General features: G+C 48.0%; 1 protein-coding gene and 1 long non-coding RNA gene across 4 annotated transcripts in view; one reads left to right on the forward strand and one right to left on the reverse strand.

Annotated features, from left to right (window-relative positions):
• GNG2 (G protein subunit gamma 2) overlaps nucleotides 1–19,951 on the forward strand; it is a 151,088-nt gene that overhangs the window by 47,372 nt on the left and 83,765 nt on the right. The gene's annotated exons all lie outside the window — the stretch shown is intronic.
• Nucleotides 447–6,066, reverse strand: LOC143956583 (uncharacterized). Its single transcript, XR_013269957.1, has 3 exons — nucleotides 5,819–6,066; nucleotides 3,152–3,244; nucleotides 447–2,163 (listed from the first exon to the last, which is right to left on the reverse strand). It is a non-coding gene; the product is annotated as an uncharacterized LOC143956583 (long non-coding RNA).

Consider the following 19,951-nt stretch of genomic DNA (forward strand, 5'->3'; position numbering starts at 1 on the left):
CAGGGTTGATGACCACTGGTCTAGGGTAATAACCTCATCAAGACCAGTGAAGGATCCATAGCCCTGCTATGGACTTGATGATGCCAAGGGACAGTCCACCATCGGAGCGTGGGGGAGTGCTATCTGCTAGGATCAGGTACATAGCTGACAGTAATTCTCTTTAAATTTTGTCCTAGCCATAGCAACAGATTCCAAAAATTGTGAAAATAAAAACTACAAGTTGAAAAGCTTCACAAATCTGTCAAAGGGCTTTCCTGTATTAGATGCAGGCCATGACTAGTGTAGTCTGAATGTTCCCCTTATACTATTCCTTATCTATTAGAAACGAGACCACACCATAGGTTGGAGTAAACTGGCCACAACAGCCTTTATTAAACATAACTCAAAATTACTCCAATAACTTGTAAATATGAAAATATATAAATATATAAATATATATATATAAATATATAAATATAAATAACTTTATTAACATTAAACCACATTTTAATTAACATTAACTGCCCATTCTGGTGATCTCTGACGGTGACCACACTTAAACCAATACCCAATCACTGCGGTACACCTGACCAACTTCCCAAAGGCCTCCACCTGTGACCGGTCGGAGACAACTTCCGCCAGTGAACATAACCGTATTCCCTCCAACGTTCAGGAATACCCAGAGGGGCCGATCGTTAGATGAGCCCCCCACACCCTCAGATCCCTTCTGAGTACCTGTCTACCGTCAGAAACCACCAGAAAACACACCGCCAACACGAAAAACTTTCAGCTGCCGTGACAACCGACGAAACCTGCAAAAGAAGAAAAGACCAGCAACAAAACACCACAAAACAAACACATAACAATAGGGCGGGAGGGTGGGAAAAACTGCCTCCTCTGTGTCACACTGGGCTCCGAATGATTCCTTAAAGCCACACCTCTCCCTTTTATGTGACCCCTCCCCTACACTGAACTTGTTTCCTGCAAACCTTTTCCTGAACTCCACCCATAAAGCTTAACCCTCTGTGTCCCTCATCCACACTGTCATGTCCAGCACTCCTTATATCATTGCATTCTTAATCCGTGCTTCTCTTGACTAGTGTAGTCTGAATGTTCCCCTTATACTATTCCTTATCTATTAGAAACGAGACCACACCATAGGTTGGAGTAAACTGGCCACAACAGCCTTTATTAAACACAACTCAAAATTACTCCAATAACTTGTAAATATGAAAATATATAAATATATAAATATATATATAAATATATAAATAACTTTATTAACATTAAACCACATTTTAATTAACATTAACTGCCCATTCTGGTGATCTCTGACGGTGACCACACTTAAGCCAATACCCAATCACTGCGGTACACCTGACCAACTTCCCAAAGGCCTCCACCTGTGACCGGTCGGAGACAACTTCCGCCAGTGAACATAACCGTATTCCCTCCAACGTTCAGGAATACCCAGAGGGGCCGATCGTTAGATGAGCCCCCCACACCCTCAGATCCCTTCTGAGTACCTGTCTACCGTCAGAAACCACCAGAAAACACACCGCCACAGCCCGAAAGGGTGACCCCCTCAACCTTGAGGGCCGCCCCACACCCGAAGAGCTTTCTGTATGCCCTCCTGTAAGCCAAAGGACCAGAGGTCAATCCCCACATCCGATAGATGAACGCCATCCCGCCTAAGATAAAGCCCTACATTAACCTCCAATTCCCTGTGTCTTACCACAATGCCCCCGTTCTGCACTACAAACCGCCCAACAACCTTATTAACCCTAATCCTGGTTTTCTCAAGGCTGGCTAAAGACCTGGCCCCCCGCCACACCGTTCTGGCCACAATGTCTGACCACACCAAAATGGTGCCCGGGAAAAGGACTCGCATGCGCAACACATCAGCCTTGATATCCGCCAAAATGTCCTTCACTTTCCGAACTCCCAGGTCATTGCCCCCCGCATGAACAACCAGCACATCCGGGGGCCTATCCCTCAAAGCGAAACGCTCCACCTCCCTCATGACACGCTCCCACCTCATGCCCGGGAAACCCAACCACATCACCCTAGCTACCTCCCTGGGGATACCTAGTTGCCTGCCTGCTGGTAGAGAATCACCTCTCCTGGCCCCCCAGCAGACGTACGAATGCCCCAGGATCCAAACGAGGCGTTGAGAACCTCCATCTGGAATGAAAACAAGAGAAATAACACAACAACCAAAGGAATGTTACAAGCACAGTCCTCCCCCCCATAAATCCCACAGCAAACAACCCCCAGCCGCACCCTCCTTACCCCAGTAGCAACTGCGGCCGGACATAGGACCGGAACCTCCGGGACTCCCATCTACCAATCCGGCGAACCACCGCCTCCTCCAGCCCACATCGAGCCGCCTCCGTGGCCGCCCCAATCCGAAAAGAGTGGGACGCGTAGTCCCGCTCATCCAAACCCACCGCCCTCAGGCATTGCCGAAAGACCGACACAAACTGAAAACGGGATAGAAAAGAGCCCTCCTCGTGCACCAAAAAGGGGCCCGCCCTCCCAGGCCGCACCGCCCGGAAAGCCCGTACCGCCGCCACCGGGCACACTACCGAGCCCGGCAGGGCGAGCAGCGTAATCGCCACTCCCTTGCCCCGTTGATCAGTCTTAGACCTACGCAACCGTATACTCACCCGATCCGCAACCACCTGCACATCCTGATCCAACAGACCCCCAGCCACCCGTTTTGAGCGACACACCAACTCCCCAATCCTAAAAGCCCCATAAAACGCCAACGAAAACGCTGCCGTAAACAGGACGGTCTCGTAAGCAGACGAGCAAACGTCCCCCAGCCGAGAACAAATTGCCACCAGATTGTCAAATGACACCGGCCGGCGCGCATCCCTACCCTTCCAATCCCTCCTGTACCCCTTCAACGTTTGCCTCACCCAAAAATCCTTCGTCCCGTCCGGCTCCCCCCACAGTTTGAACAAAAAGGCCAACCCCGCCAGCTTCCGCTCAATAGATGCGGGAGACAGGCCCTTCTCAATGTTCCGGGCAACCCAGTACAATACCACCCAGCGCCGGTCGGAGCCCCGACCAGCCACTCCAACCTCCCGCAGGAACGCCCACCATTCCGCCCACACTCTAGAATAAGCGGACCATGTAGCCTCACTCAACGACCTTTTTAACCAACCTGCGGCGATTCCAAGGGAAGTTCCCACATCCACCCGGGGCATGGCGCCCCCGACTCCTCCGCTCCCGGCGCCAGCTGCCGGAACTTGTCCCACTGAAAACGAGAGAGCGAGTCAGCCAAAGAATTCTCCACCCCAGGTATGTGCACAGCATAAACGTAAACATTGAGCCGCAAACAGCGAAAGACCAGGTGTCGCAGCAGCCGGATGACCGGGGGGGAAGAAGCAGTCATCCGATTGAGGACCTGCACCACCCCCATGTTATCGCAATTGATGCGTAACTTCAAATTACGAAACTCCGCCCCCCACAACTCCAATGCCACCACTATCGGGAACAATTCTAGCAAAACCAAATTGCCCAACAACCCCGCAACCTCCCATGAGCGTGGCCAAGGTTCCGCACTCCACCGACCCCGGAAAAATGCCCCATAACCCGTAGAGCCAGCCGCGTCAGTAACCAACTCCACGTCGAAGTTGCTCACTGGCCCCGACATCCACATAGCCCGCCCATTATACGACTCCAAAAATTCATGCCAAGCCCGCAGGTCCTCCCGGTGTTCCCTTCGCAAACGCACGAAGTGGGTAGGGGCGGTTACCCCGGCAGTGGCCCCCGACAGCCGTCGGCAGAACACACGGCCCATAGGGATGATCCGGCAAGCGAAATTCAGCTTGCCCAACAGGGACTGCAGGGCCCGAAGCTGAACCTTCGGCCGGCCCTGCATGCCTGCCAACTCCGCCTGCAGATCCCGTAATTTATTCTCTGGCAATCGACACTCCATTGCCATAGAATCAATCACGATTCCCAGAAAACTCAATTCCGTCACCGGGCCCTCCGTCTTATCCCCCGCCAACGGCACCCCGAACCTGCCCGCAATGTGCTGCAACGTGGACAGAAGAATCGCACACACATTGGAGGCAGGCGGGCCCACGCACAGAAAATCATCCAAATAGTGGATGACCGACTCCAGGCCCGAAACATCTCTCACCACCCATTCCAAGAATGAACTAAAAGCTTCAAAATAGGCGCATGAAATGGAACAACCCATGGGCAGGCACAAGTCCACATAAAACTTGCCCCGCCAATGGCATCCCAACAGCCGGAAGCTGTCCGGGTGGACCGGCAGAAGGCGAAACGCCGATTCCACATCCGCCTTGGCCATGAGAGCCCCACGACCATACCGCCTGACCCACCGTACCGCCGCGTCAAAAGACGTGTAGGAAACCGTACACGCCTCCGGGTCAATGAAATCATTGACCGACCCCCCTTTCGGAAAAGACAGGTGATGAATCAAGCGAAACTTCCCCGGCTCCTTCTTAGGAACTACACCCAACGGGGAGACCACCAGGTCCCCCCACGGCTGCACTTCGAAAGGACCACCCATCCGGCCCAGCGCCACCTCTTTACCCAATTTATCATCCACCACCCCCGGGTGATCTAAAGCCGAACGCAAATTCCTGGCCAACGGCGGCACCCCTCCCAAAGAACAGGGAATCCTAAAACCGTCCCGAAAACCCAGAATTAACCCCCGCGCCGCCGCACCATCCGGATACCTATTTAGGAAAGGAAGCATCCTTCCCAGGTTCACCGGCGTCATCCCTTTTTTGACCGGCGGCACCGGCACGCTGACCTTTTTTGAAACAGCGGGACAGGGGGTGGGTGCCGCCGCACCCGGAGCACTCATGCTTGAAGCGGCACGCGCCTCCGAATTTACAAGCCCCTTCATTGAAGGGCCAGCACACCCCCCACTTCTTTCCGGCCGGCAGTCCCGAGGAAGACGCACTCCCGGCCCCCCCCTGAAGAAACGGAGTGGGCGCCCGCGGAGCAGACATAAGCCTCATCCAGAGGCTTATGTCCTTGTGATCCCACCGCAGGTCAGCCCGCACTGCCTTACGCTGACGAAACTGCTCATCATAGCGCAGCCAAGCCAGCCCTCCATACACTCGGTGAGCCTCCCCAATCGCGTCCAGGTAACAAAATAACGCCGAGCAATGCTCGGGGTTCTTTTCCCCTATCACGCTAGCCAAGATAGCGAACGCCTGAAGCCAATTTGCAAATGTGCGCGGGATCAGCCGATACCTACGTTTTTCCTCGTCGTCCTTCTTGGAACTGTCCGGCTTAACCCTGTCCAAATTAAATTTCTCGAGGGGGAGCAAAGAGAAAATCTCCACATACTCACCCTTGCCGATCTTGTCCCGCACCTCCTGCTTCAAATGCGCCCCCAATGGGCCTTCGAAACAAACATAGACTTCGCACCGGGCAGCATCCGCGATCCTAACCAGGTCAGACCGCGCCCCCGGGTCCGCGGGCACCGGGGGGACCCCCGAGCCCACGGCCCCCGCATCCATGCTCCCCGACACCGCAGCAGGCGGTGAATCCCGCGCAGGAATGACCTCCGCCCCCCCGGCCCCCCCCACATTACCCGTCCAGGGGGCCACCTGAGGCGACCCGGAGCCCCCAGCAAACTTACCAACCAGGGCCTGCAGCCCCCCCAACAGCTCCTGCAACTGACCTGACGGCCCCCCCGGGGCCACAGGCCCCGCCCCCTGCGCTGAACCTGCCGCAACCCCCCCCAATACGTCCCGGGATCCCGTGGGTACCGCACCCCCCTGCGCCACCCCCATCAGATCCCGCAAGGCATCCGCCAGCAATGTAGACTCCCGCAACTTACCCGGGCCCCCAGGGGCCTCGGCGACCGGTACCGGTCCGGGTGCAGAAAAGGACCCCTCCTCCTCCTGGGACAGCTCGCTCTCCGAACCGACCTCTCCAGCGCGCACCGGGGACGCGGCCATCCCCCTGTGCTCCGCGCGGTCCATCCGGTCCCTGCGATCCGGGACTGCAGGCAATGTCCTCCTCCCCCCGCCGCCCCCGGCATGCCGGCGTCTAAAACCAGCCCTGCCAGGCACCTTGGCAGCCTTCTGCGACCCACCCTCCCCCCCCTCCAGCATGTGACCCCCCCGGAGCGCCCCCCTCCCCCCCACCGCGCGGATGCTGGCCCCAGACCCAGCATGCCGCAGATCCCCCGCCACGTGCACCCCCCCTTGGCCTGCCGACCCAGAGCCATCCACACTCCCCCCCACCTCCACCGGGCCCCGTGCGGTCCCGGCGCCATTTCCATGCGGCCGCGAAGCCCCGCCCCCCTCCGGTCGGCGGCGCAACGACCGCCCGGACCGGGGGGAGCCGAGAACCTGCCGTGGAACCTCACCTGTCCCGCCGCCGTCCACATCGCCGTCCGCCGGGTCACCCACACGTTCCCGCAGCCAGTCCGCACCGTGCACCTCCGCCGCCCGTCGCAGCCGCGCGAAGAGTCCCTCGAGGTCCGCCATAGCAGAGGAGCAGCGAAAAACTGCCTCCTCTGTGTCACACTGGGCTCCGAATGATTCCTTAAAGCCACACCTCTCCCTTTTATGTGACCCCTCCCCTACACTGAACTTGTTTCCTGCAAACCTTTTCCTGAACTCCACCCATAAAGCTTAACCCTCTGTGTCCCTCATCCACACTGTCTTGTCCAGCACTCCTTATATCATTGCATTCATAATCCGTGCTTCTCTTTTTAACAGGGCTAAAAAACTGTCACTAGTGCTTTATAGATTTCTCTGCATAGTTCAGGACAGGTCTGCATACCTCCCCAACTTTTTGACGTGGGAAAACCTGTAGGCATAGGACACTCCCCCCCCCCCCCCCTGCCACACCCCCTTAAGGCTAGGTTCACACCGGAGCGATGCAGGAACACCGCGAATCTGCAGCGTTTTCCCGCATCGCATGCCTCCCGCCGGCAGTTTACACTGCCCTATGCGGACTGCTGGGAGTGTCAGTGAAATGTTAATGACACCCCCAGATCAGTTCGCATATCGCAGTGCGATCTGCAAACTCAGACAGGAATCTGATCGCATGGTGTGAACACCCATGCGATCCGATTCTGCTGCGGACAAAAGGGTCCCGTGCGAGTTTGCGGCGGGTGCGATGCGAATTCAGCCATACTATCTGTATGGCTGAACTCGCATCGCACAGAGATCGGATGTGATTTGCACTGCAGTGAGGTGCGAATCACATCCGGTTCTCGCTGCCGCAGCGGTGTGAACCCAGCCTCAAGGAGAAATATACAAAAAAGTTGTTAAACACTCAAGTGTTTTTTGTTTTGTTTTTTACCAATATTATTCCTTTTATATTGTTTGACGTTTTACAAAATGCAGCAATTTAGAAATGGGAAGAAATGTTTAGCTCTAGGAAACCCTTTTTAACCTCCCTGGCGGGATTATTGTTTTTCGGATTTTAGGTGCTGAAAGCGGTACAATTATTTTGCATGAAAATTTGGCGTTTTTATATTGTAGTCCTGTAATTCTTAGGAATAACTCACTTAAATCTGTCCAAACCGGAGTCTAGCAGACATCCCGGGTTTGAAAAATGAAATCATAAATTATAATATAATAACTATAAACAATTATACCAAATAATAATATAACAATAATAAAAATTATTCAATAATGTAATCAAATCAAAAACACTGAAATTTGCTCAGTTGCAGAATTTTCACTGTCATTACTTTTCAGTATTTGATGACGGATCGCCCCACAAATCGCTATCGCTTAAAGTGGTTGTAAACCCTTACAACACACTTTGACCTACAGGTAAGCCTAGATTAACCCACTTAGGTAACCCGCCTGACACTCTGGGTTCAGACATCTTGGCACCACCTTGAAGTAATAGATCAAACAACTCCGTGCGTTTATTATATTCTAATAACGTTTACTGGAGTACTTTAAAGAAGATCTTGTTGCAAAGAGGAGGTAATAGATCAACTGAGCTTTGAATAACAATCCTAGCTCAGCAGAATAATTCCTCTATAATAATATAAGTTAGAGGAAGTAAACGCTGTGTAGGTAAAAGTGGTTGTACAACCACTTTAAGACAGTTTGGCAACAGACTATTATATACACATATGTACAATAAAATACCACTTGAACATGACCTGAAAAGATGAGCAAGAGTTAAGCATTAATACTAGCAATACTTCTAAAGGGAAACCCAGGCTGGCCTATTTAAAGTGATTGTAAACCCTTACAAACCACTTTGACCTACAGGTAAGCCTAGATTAAGGCTTATCTGTAGGTCCAAGAAATATCTCCTAAACCCACACGGTTTGGGAGATATTTGCCGAAAGACAGGCACTGAACGCGCTACGGTCAAAGGCGATATGCCGCGAGTAGCGGCTTCCGTGCGCATGCGCGGGAGTGACGTCATTGCGGCTTCACCGAATGACAGCGGCCGAGCAGGAGACCCACCGAGAAGATGGATGCGCCGGACTATAGGGGACAGCGGTGACTTTGCTGGCTCCTGTGTCAGGTAAGTGACACATAATGGGCTACGATGCGATGCATAGTAGTCCATTATGTTTTACCTTTGCAGGGAATGAAAGAGGAAGTAAACTCATCGGGGTTTACTTTCTCTTTAATTCTGCAAGTGATTACAATTTATTATTGCTGTTTTCCAGCTGGTATAAAATCACTTTTGATGTAAAGGGACAGTTTTGGTTGCTATGGACAATCTCCAGTTTCCAGGCATAAAGAACAGTTTTTATAATATAAAACTGCATGCAGGACACTGGGCAGACCACTAGGGACAAAGGGGATGGGAAATTATTACATACAGCAATGTACTCTGTAAGATTACATTATACTGTATGTATACTGTGTGTTTCACTTTTTGAATTTGGCGCAGATCTCTGTCCCCGTGCGTCGCAACACTCGCAGGGAACGGAGATCGGCTCCGTGATGAATCAAGCGGAGGACGAGCCGCTCGTACAGCGGGGGGGACATTGCTGGATCCAAGGGAGAAGGTAAGTAAACCCCCTCCTGGATTCAGCGATGCGGTCCCGAGTCTGGCTCGGGGTTACTGCTTTTGGTGTAAAACTTCCACCCCGAGCCAGACTCGGGAATACCGCCAGAGGGCTTAAAAGGTAAATAGTGCATTGTATATACAACTGTATAGATCAGAACAAAATGAGGGACAAATGATCATAAAAGAGGGACAGAGGGACTTTGTTCCAAATCGGGGACAGTCCCTCGAAATGGGGGACAGTTGGGAATTATGGGTGTGGATTCAACCTGCATGTTGGGGTACCTTTCTCATGTGAGCATAAATGTCCTGGGCCAGACGGGGACCGCATTTTAGTGGAAATCAAACATTACGGCGACTCCTCGGCTCTGTAATCCATCTTCTCGGTGGGTCTCGCAGCTCCGCCGCTGTCATTCTGCGAAGCCGCGATGACGTCACTCCCACGCATGCGCACAGGAGCCGAGACGCGCGGCATCTTCATTATCGCGGATGCCACGCTCAGTGCGCCTGCGCGCCACTGTCTACGGCGCATGCGCCATAGACAGCGGTCCCCGTCTTCGGGAAAATATCTCCTAAACCATGTAGGTTTAGGAGATATTTCTTGGACCTACAGGTAAGCCTTAATCTAGGCTTACCTGTAGGTCAAAGTGGTTTGTAAGGGTTTACAACCACTTGAACTTAAAGAGGTGTTCCGGCCTCCCCCACAAAAATTATAATATTAGGATGCCTACCTGTCCAGGGTTCCCGTAAAACCGGCACCCCAGCCGATTTTTGAATCGGCTATCGGGTGCTGCTGCCACAATTCCTGTTAAGGGGTTAAAGGGGGACCTGTCAAAAACGGGTACCCATCCCCCCCCCCCCCCCCCCCCAAAGGTGCCAAATGTGGCACCAGAGGAGAGGGAGGAGACAGATAAGGGGAAGTTCTGCTTTAAACTTAGGAAAAAAAGCGGTGAAAAACGATACAGCCCAGCCAAAAACTAAACCGACACAGTAGCTTCTGTTTTGGACAAGGGGGCTACAACAGCATAGAGGGGGAGTTGTTCTGTAGTCTACAAAAATTGCTGGGAACAAAGTAACTGACATCAGTGCAGCACAGGCAAATTGCACAGGAAGTTTATCAGCTCACTTGATTTCTGACAGAATTAATGGATAAGGTTTATTGTTATAGTTTATTTAAATGTGTAGTCAGCCTGTTCCCAGCACTTTACCTAATTCTATTTTGTACTCCAAATATTCTCAAGATGTTGGAGTAGTAACATTTACACCAAAATATGTCTCTTTTGCATCCTGTAGCCTACAGAAACAAATCACAGCAACATTTTGTTGCCTATCCTAATTAAGCTGTGATTATTATTTTATATGAAGGACACAATTAAGCCGCCATCTGTGGTACAAAAACACATACTTTCGGTAGAAATTGGCTTCATGAATTATAAAAAAAAAAGAGGAAATAAATTCCATAAAACGATGCCATAAGATGGTACGTCCTCTGCCTATCTGTCTCTTCCTATGATGCCAATCATTGCTCTGTTCTTCGTTCTCTATGGTAAGACTATGACCACGTTTTTTGAGTTCTGTGTGATCTCTATACCAGACATATGACTCTGGAGCACAACATTAAACAGAGACTGCTGCAATGTTTCTGGACCTTAGGGCTAATTTTAATCTTTCCAATTGGATTTTCTTTTCGGTGTTTGCAATTATGCCATGCCTACCGTAATCCGTTCCCAGTCTCTATCAAGCTTGAATCTGATCCGTTGAAGCAATTACTGACCATTATCTTCCCTCTACATCCAGCTGCCTTTGGCGTATGCTATGAAGGTCACCAAAGTCCGTCAAAAGTGTCAGGCTGATCTCCCTGACTTGACAAATGAGGACTGTTTGGGTTTCCTATGTTACCACACTGATATCGGCTAAAACTTTTTCATAGGGCCTATTATGCCCCACAGCAATTGGCCATTATTTATCCCTCTGCATCCTCCTCTCCATCCATCCATCTGCACCAGATGTGGAATGCCTGAGGCATCTTCTTTACATATGGTCTGGTGTTGTCCTCTTTTGACCTGGGCGCATTCTTTAAAGTGGTTGTAAACCCATGGGTGAAAAAAAAAAAAGCAACCTGCAAGGCAAAGGCATAATGAGCTAGTAGGCATAACAAAAAAAAATCCCCCTATATAAATGGGATTATAAGTGACCACCAACACCACACACAAATCAAAAACATACAGTGTCCCAATGGTGTAGCAAAATGTTATAAACACATAATTGCATAAAAAAAAAAAACAACCAATGAATATTAATCATACTCTAAGCTGATGACCCCACACCCGACGCGTTTCTAGTTGCTGAAAACTTTCCTCAGGAGTGAAGAGCAAAAAGTTGGGTGGTAAGTTGATAATTCTGAGATATTAAATCAAAGATGGATGTATTGGGACCATTACATACAAAAGCCTGTCATTGGTTTGTGTGGCTTTGTCCCAGACTGGTATTTGGCCAGGACTACTTCCCTTTTGGTCCACCCTTCCCAATCTTCTGTGTAAAGAAAGAACGGGTTGCACAAAACTGTAGGTGCCTCAATTCTCATATACAAGAGGTTTTACTCAAAATAAGCAAAAAGCCTCAATAGGCTCAAGATTTGCAAAGAGAACGTGCCCGAAGGAGAGACTGAAGCCAGAGCCCATAGATTAATTGAAAGTCAGAGTGTTTCCATGTATGTGGCAAAGGGATGTAGCCATAGCATACTAGCTCATTATGAATAACTTACCTGAGAACGAAGCCCCCGAAGTGGTCCTCCGTCTTCATGTCCGCCGCTGCCATGGATCCCGGACTGACTTCCGGGTCTCGCTGCTCCGGCGAATCACAGCGAGACCCGATGATGTCACTCCCGCGCATGGGAGCTGACACTCGCAGCATATCGCCACGGCCTGCCTAGTACGCCTGCGCGCCGCTGTCTACGGTGCATGCGCCGTAGACAGCGGTATCTGTCTTTTTGTAAATATCTCCTAAACCATATAGGTTTAGGAGATATTTCTTGGACCTACAGGTAAGCCTAGATTAAGTAGGTCAAAGTGGTTTGTAAGGGTTTACAACCACTTTACCCCTCTAGTTGGACCCAAAGAGGCTTTTGCTGAATATTTTTGATATGACTTTGGGATGCTATAGTAAATTGTTTTTCTATGCCACCTTTTATGTGCCTAGGGAGATACTGCTCTGTGGGAAGTCTGCTGCCTCGCGCTAAACCCTAAATTCTGTTTTTACGGCTATATAAGCTTGCCCATCTCAACAGAAACTGAAAGTTTGATAAAATATGGGCCACTTGGATTGATTCTTGGGGCTCCGATGATGCATTGACATCTACTCCCAGGATAGAGGAATTGATAAGGTTGATCAGGTTCTTCTCCTTTCTCATGTTACTCCCCTTTTTTCTTCCCCCCTGTTCTTTTGGTCCAGTTTCTCTATCCTTCTCCTGCTCCCTCCCCCGCCTTCCTTATCCTGCCTATTTTTTTTTCTGCTTTCCTCCCCCCTTGTTACCCTTCTTGTTTCTGCCCCCCCCCCCCCCCCATATCCTTCCCTTTCACCATACCTCCCAACTTTTTGACATGGTAATGAGGGACACCTATCAGCAAAAGTATTAAAGTGGTTGTAAACCCTTACAAACCACTTTGACCTACAGGAAAGCCTAGATTAAGGTTTACCTGTAGGTCCAAGAAATATCTACTAAACTTATACAGTTTAGGACAGTGATGGTGAACCTTGGCACTCCAGATGTTTTAGAACTACATTTCCCATGATGCTCCACCACACTGCAGAGTCCTTGAGCATCATGGGAAATGTAGTTCCAAAACATCAGGGGTGCCAAGGTTCGCCATCACTGGTTTAGGAGATTTTTACAAAAAGACAGGCACTGAGCATGCCGCAGACCACAGCGATATGCGAATCACAGCGCCGGAGCAGCGAGACCCAGAAGTCACTCCGAGATACATGGCAGCGGCGAAGATAAAGGAGGAGGACCGCTTCGGGGGCTTCGTTCTCAGGTAAGTTATTCATTATGAGCTAGTATGCTATGCATACTAGCTCATTATGCCTTTGGTTGCATTTAAAAAAAAAATAAAAAAAAAATAAAAAAAAAATGGCCTTTACTTCCTCTTTTAAGGCATAGGCCACACACACCTTGTCACGCCCCCTTAAAGGAGAATTGTACAAAAAAACAAGATTGGTTAAACCCAAAGGTGCTTTTTTTTTTTTTTTTTTTTTTTTTTTTTTTTTTTTTTTTTACTTCTATTCCTTTTTATATTGGCTTTTGGAATTTACAAATGCAGGTAATTTAGAAATCTGATGAAAGGTTTAGCACTGGAAAACACCTTTTTGATAGCTAAAAAGGGCATTTTATATAAAACTATATAGATCAGACCACAATGAGGGACAAATGAGGAGAAAAGAGGGACAATGCTCGAAATCAGGAACAGTTGGGAGCTATGCTTTCACTCCTCAATGTCTTCTACCCATATTGAATATTCCCTTACTACTCAATGATTGGTATGACAGTTTGCTAATAGTTGGAAGCTACTCGATTACCCTGGATTTAGGATGATTGCTTGTTATCTGCTCTGTATTTAGTCCTGAGTCAATATACACTTACCGGCCACTTTATTGGGTACACATTCCTAGTACCGGGTTGGACCCCCCTTTGCCTTCATTCTTCGTGGCATAGATTCAACAAGGTGTTGGAAACATTCCTCAGATTTTGGTCCGTAGAGACATGATGGCATCACACAGTTGCTGGAGATTTGTCGGGTGCACGTCCATGATGCAAATTTTCTGTTCCACCCAGGGGTGGACTGACAACTCATGGGGCCCCCCGGGCAATAGGAAATTATGGGGCCCCCGGGCAATCGGAGATTATGGGGCCACACAGTATACAATCACACAGTATACACATACATGTTTCTATTGGCTGAGAAGGTACTGGAGAGGTGGGGCAGCTATAATCTCGGGATTTTTAGACCAAAAGGATGTCGGTAAGGGACATTTCAGAGACAGATGTAAATAAAACAAAATTTTTACATGCTGTCCCTGATTTTACTGAGGCTGGCAACCCTGATGGGGGGGGCCTAGTGGCTCAGGGGCCCTTGGGCAGTGCCTGAGTGGCCGAATGGTCAGTCCGCCCTTGGTTCCACCACATCCTAAAGGTGCTCTATTGGATGAGATCTGGTGACTGTGGATGCCATTGGAAGGCAAGGACCTCATTGTCATGTTCAAGAAACAAGTGGTGAGATGATTGGAGCTTTGTGACATGGAGCATTATCCTGCTGGAAGGAGCCATCAGAATTTGGGGGACACTGTAGTCAAAAAAGGGATGGACGTGGTCACCAACAATACTCAGGTAGGCCATGGTGTTTAAACAATGCTCATTTGGTACTAAGGGGCCTAAAGTGTGTAGTAAATATCCCGCACACCATTACACCACCACCACCAGCCTGAACAGTTGATACAAGGCAGTTTTTTACATCAAATTCTGACCCTACCATCTGAATGTCGCAGCTGAAATTGAGACTCGTCAGACCAGGCAACGTTTTTCCAATCTTCTATTGTCTAATTTTGATGAGCCTATGAATTGCAGCCTCAGTTTCCTGTTCTTTGCTGATAGCCATGGCACCCGATGTGGTCTTCTGCTGATGTAGCCCATCTGCTTCAAGGTTCGATGTGTTGTGTGTTCAGAGATGTATTCTGCATACCTCCGTTGTACCTCTGAGCCCTTGTACACACGGTCGGAGATTCGACAACCAAATCCGTCTGAGTAATTCCGGAAGAGGTCCGGAAGTGATGTTGCATACACACGGTCGGACTAAGTTGTCGGAAAATCCGATTGTACATAACGTGATGACGTTATTTCGTTAGGACGGGACTATGTTCAGGCTAGTAGCCAATGGCTTTGGTCTAGGAATTTGATCTGAGCATGCGTGGCACTTTGTCCGTCGGAGTAGGCTACACATGATCGGAGTATGTCCGATCGGAGCATTTTGTTGGAAAATTTTACTGGCAAGTTGGAAAACTTGGTCCGTCGCACGGAAACAGTCCGATGGAGACCACACACAGTCGGATTATCCGACAAAACGGTCCGATAGGACACATTCCGTCGGAATCTCCGACCGTGTGTACAAGGGCTAACATCAACAAGGCATTTTCCTCCACAGAACTGCTGCTCACTGGATATTTTTTCTCTTTTTCTGACCGTTCTCTGTAAACTCTAGAGATGGTTGTACGTGAAAATCCCAGTAGATCAGCAGTTTTTGAAATATTTTAGATCAGCATATCTGGCACCAACAACCATGCCATATTCAAAGTCACTTCTATCCCATTTCTTCCCCATTCTGATGCTCAGTTTGAACTTCGGCAAGTCGTTTTCATCATGTCTAGATGGCTAAATGCATTGAGTTGCTGCCATGTGATTTGGCTGATTAGCAATTTGTGTTACCAACCAATTGAACAGGTGTACCTAATAAAGTGGCCGGTGAGTGTATGTCCTACTGGTCCTGTGATCGCATTTTGGATAAATTGTACTTGGAACGTTTCTGTAATTCTGGACTTACATTTTTACTGGCACCGGATTCAAATTGTGTACCCACTTGTACAATATTTCTAATTCAATAAATCTATTTTATATAAAAAAAAAATCTTTCCTCTTCTCGACCAGTACAGAAACCCCAACCATGAGCCTCTGAAATTAAATGGTGTGTATGGGGTGATGGAAACCTAATATACAGGAGAGCTGAAGGTAGATTTAGCAGAGGTTAGCATAGGCCCAACTCCGGGAAGGTTAAAAATGGTCCCTTGCAGTGGGGATCTGCATGCACTATAAGGTTTAATTTAATTTAGGGCTGTGTAAATGAAAGATTAATTCCTCGATTCAATTTTTTGATCAATCAAAATTCTTTTGATTGGGACTCGCCTCTCCGTCGGTTTCCGAGTCTTCGGGGAGTTCCGTCAGATCCGGTGACGTCACGAACATCAACGTCACTGGACTCCTCCCCCCTTCCCCAAGTGCCTCTACTAACAAAGGAAAGGGGGGAGGAGTCCGGTGACATCGAAGTTCTGATTGCACTGAACGCGTACGGGGGGGGGGGGGGGGAAGCTACGCATGACGTCACCCGCTGCTGCCCTACGGAACTAACACGATTGTCGGCTTTACATGCTGTGTTTTTATCATCTTTATGTGAGTAGTTTGTGTTTTGAATACAAAAATTAAATCTTATACTTAAGCGGTGAGCACTTAGATCTTTTATTTCTACCCATGACCTTCGTCCTTGCTGAGATCTAAGGAGGCGTTGGAGAAGTTTATGGTCTGTGTTAACCCTTTTGATACCCGCTTGCATCACCACCTGTTTGCACAGGGGTCCATGCCATAAGGGGAGAGTGATTAGTTAGACCGGAGGTGGAGGGATTGTCGCACTACTGTGGGGGAAAAAAAAAGACTTGCGTCAGTGCTACAGTTTGAATTTACAACATATTTGTGTGGACTGTGAAGTTAAGTCATGGATTGTGGAAACTAACTAGTGTCGAGTGATTGTATATAGTGTATACCACATTTACCGCTGACTAATGCAGAGTTGCAATGCAAGGAGATCAGATAAAAGTAGTTGGATCTGTATGTGCCTTTATAATCAAAATTAGTCGATTTTAATTGATTAAAAAAAACGATTAATGCAACACGAAAATTTTAATCAGTAACAACCCTAGTTTAATTGCTTTTTTAGGTTTAGGGATCATAGAAAAGATCTACTTACTGGATTCTCCATACTGGACATGTGCACTGACAAAAAATTAGTTCATTTTCGTATTAGTTTGATTTTTTTTTCGGAAATGCGAAAATTCTGAACTTTCATGAATTTTCACATTTTGATTTTTTTCGGATTTCCGAGTTTTCGATTTTTCGGATTTACGAACTTAGGATTTTCTGAATTTCGGATTTTCGGAACTCCGAATTTTCGGAAATTCAAATATTTTAGACTTTCAAATCTTTGAATTTCTGAAAAAAAGGAAAATCAGTTAAATAACTAACTATTAAATTAACGAGTACGAATTTATCCGAAGTACAAATATCTGAAATAACAAATGCCGCATCTAAACAAATGGAAGGGAACAAATTAATAATAATAATAATAATAATAAGGTTTTATTATTAGATTGTTCCGTTCCATTTGTTTAGATGTGGCATTCGTTATTTCAGATAATTCGTAACTTTGGATAAATTTGTACTTGTTACGTTCACTAACAGACAAATTTGAAAGGGAATTCCAATACCTATAATTTTCTTTCTTTTTTTTTTCTGATTTTCGAACTTCTGAAAATTCGGAAATTCGCACATTTTTCAATTCAGAATTTTCTCAAATTTGACAAATTCGGAAATTCGGAATTAACGAGTTTGTCTAAATTCGTTTAAAAAATGAATTTGGAACTAAACGAATTGCACATGTCTACTCCATACTGCTAAACCAGCCCCTGCAGTGTCTTCTCCCCCATGCTCCCCCAATCCATACTCCAGCACTGGATTTGATGTTGCAGAGGGACAGCCCACCACCCAAGCACCGCAGAGCGCCATCTACTGGGGGAGTGGAGGATCAGGTAATTTTAACCGATCAGCCCCGGAAGATTTTACCCCATTCCTGACCAGAGCACTGCGTCAATTTAACTGACAATTTTGTGGTCGTGCGACGTTGCAACCAAACAAAAGGGACATCCTTTTTTTCCCCACAAATAGAGCTTTCTTTTGGTGGTATTTGATCACCTTTTGCGTTTTTTAATTTTTTTACGCTATAAACAAAAAAGGGTGACAATTTTGAAAAAAAAAAGTAATATATATTTTTACTTTTTGCTAATAATAAATCTAAAAAAATGTCAATAAGCGTAAATTGATTGGTTTGCGCAAAAGTTATAGCGTCTACACAATAAGGGATAGATTTATAGCATTTTTATATTATTATTTTTTTCTTTTGTAGTAGTAATGGCGACTTGGGATTTTAAAAAAATATATATAACTTTTTTTTTCTTTTTTTTTTAATCGTGACTGCGACATTATGCGGACACATCGGAACACTTTTGACACTAATTTGGGACCTAGGGAGTGATTCTAACTGTGGGGCGGGGATGGGCTTCCACTCACATGACTGCTCCTTGTCATCGGGAGTAGTGATCGCTGTGATCTGTCATGTCATAAGGCCGAACGGGGACATGCCTTGTTAACATAGGCCTCAACCTTTTCGCCAGTCTCCCGCCAGCTGTATCATGGAGCCGCAGAACATCGAGTCCGTGGGTCCCGCGGGCACGGTACGACGTACACGGCGGGCTAGCCCCGCCAACTAAAGGGGACGTAAAGCTACGCCCATTTGCCCACCCACACCCATTGTGCCGATGTATATCGGTGTGCAGTGGTCGTCAAAGTGCTTTTACTGCCCCCTAGACTAAACAGTTTTTGGGATTTGAAGCAGAACTAAACACATCAATGTATCTATTTACCATAGACACTTACATTCAAGGCATGTCACAGTTACTTTTGCTCTCAACTAAACTGTGAAGCCAACAGAAGGCTGGTGTCACAATATGGTAGGTGTGTGTGTGTGTGTGTGTGTGTGTGTGTGTGTTTTAAAATATATACATACACACTGGCTGCATGCCACTAACTAACCTGCCTAATCTAGCTCAAGTTCTCTGTCTCCTCCACGTATCGCACTACATACGGCCACCGTGTAAGCAGCCTTGTATAGCGTGGGGCATGGACTTAGCCCTCTGAGCTATGATTGGCCAAAGGCACCTTGCCTTTGGCTAATCGTGGCTGTCGCAGCAGATCGCACAGTGATTGGCCAAAGTATGCAGGTCAGGCACATATACGTTGGCCATTCAGCAGCTGTCAATGCAGTGCATTATGGGGCGCTCTGCGGTGCTCGAATTTTGCTGCGAACGCCCCATATGTTCGGTTTATTTGCGGACAAATGAACACCTGATGTTCATGTTGAACTTGCGTTCGATTAGAACATCGGGACCATGCCTATTAAGCACTGTCATAAAGTTTAAATGTGAATATCTGCTTATTTGTGTAGAAAGGGGTGACTTGGGGACAGTCCGGCTAGTGAGGAAAGAGCTAGATGATGCTGAATGTCTGTCTTCTAGCTAGGAAGTGATACTCTGACTATGAATCAATAATAATAATAATAATAAGTATATTAAGTCTGTATTGACCACATTTACAGTGTACCCAACTGTATGATGGGGCATGCACAGTGCTCGGATCTGTAACATGGTGCATGCGCAGTGCAATGTACCCTCACGGTATCTGGAAGCAGGGCGGTGGGTAAGGCATCACTGGTCCTCCTGTATGGGGCCCAGGCAAGCAGGGGGTATCAAATGTGGGCAGGAAAGGTGATTGGCGCGGAGGGGGGTGGTTGTCGGGGGGCAGCTGAAATTATTGGTACTCACCGATTAAAAAAAAAATATAGTATTGGTGCAACCTTAATCAGGGCTGGTGCAAGCATTTTTGACACCCTAGGTGAAACCTCATTTTGCCGCCCCTCCCTTGCTCCACCCCTAACTACACCCCTTTGCCCTGCCCATGTGTACCCCACCTTTTTAATTAAGTGCCCATCAAAAGCAGGCTCACCAGTGCGCCCGTTAAAAGCAGCCTCACTAGCGTGCCCATCGACGGCAGCCTCACCAGCACCCATCAATGAATGTTTGCTTACTTCCATTTCATGGGCGCGCTGGTGTGGTTGCTGTCGATGGGCGCGCTGGTAAGGATACTGACACAGTCCTCTGCTGAGCCTCTGACACTGTGCGACCGGAGCAGAGCCTGCTGATGCTCACCAGCACCCATCAATGAATGTTTGCTTACTTCCATTTCATGGGCGCGCTGGTGAGGCTGCTGTTGATGGGCGCGCTGGTAAGGATACTGACACAGTCCTCTGCCGAGCCTCTGACA

Source organism: Lithobates pipiens, unplaced genomic scaffold (assembly GCF_037356315.1).
Source record: "Lithobates pipiens isolate NorthernLeopardFrog02 unplaced genomic scaffold, aLitPip1_a1.2 Scaffold_37, whole genome shotgun sequence".
Classification (NCBI taxonomy): domain Eukaryota; kingdom Metazoa; phylum Chordata; class Amphibia; order Anura; family Ranidae; genus Lithobates; species Lithobates pipiens.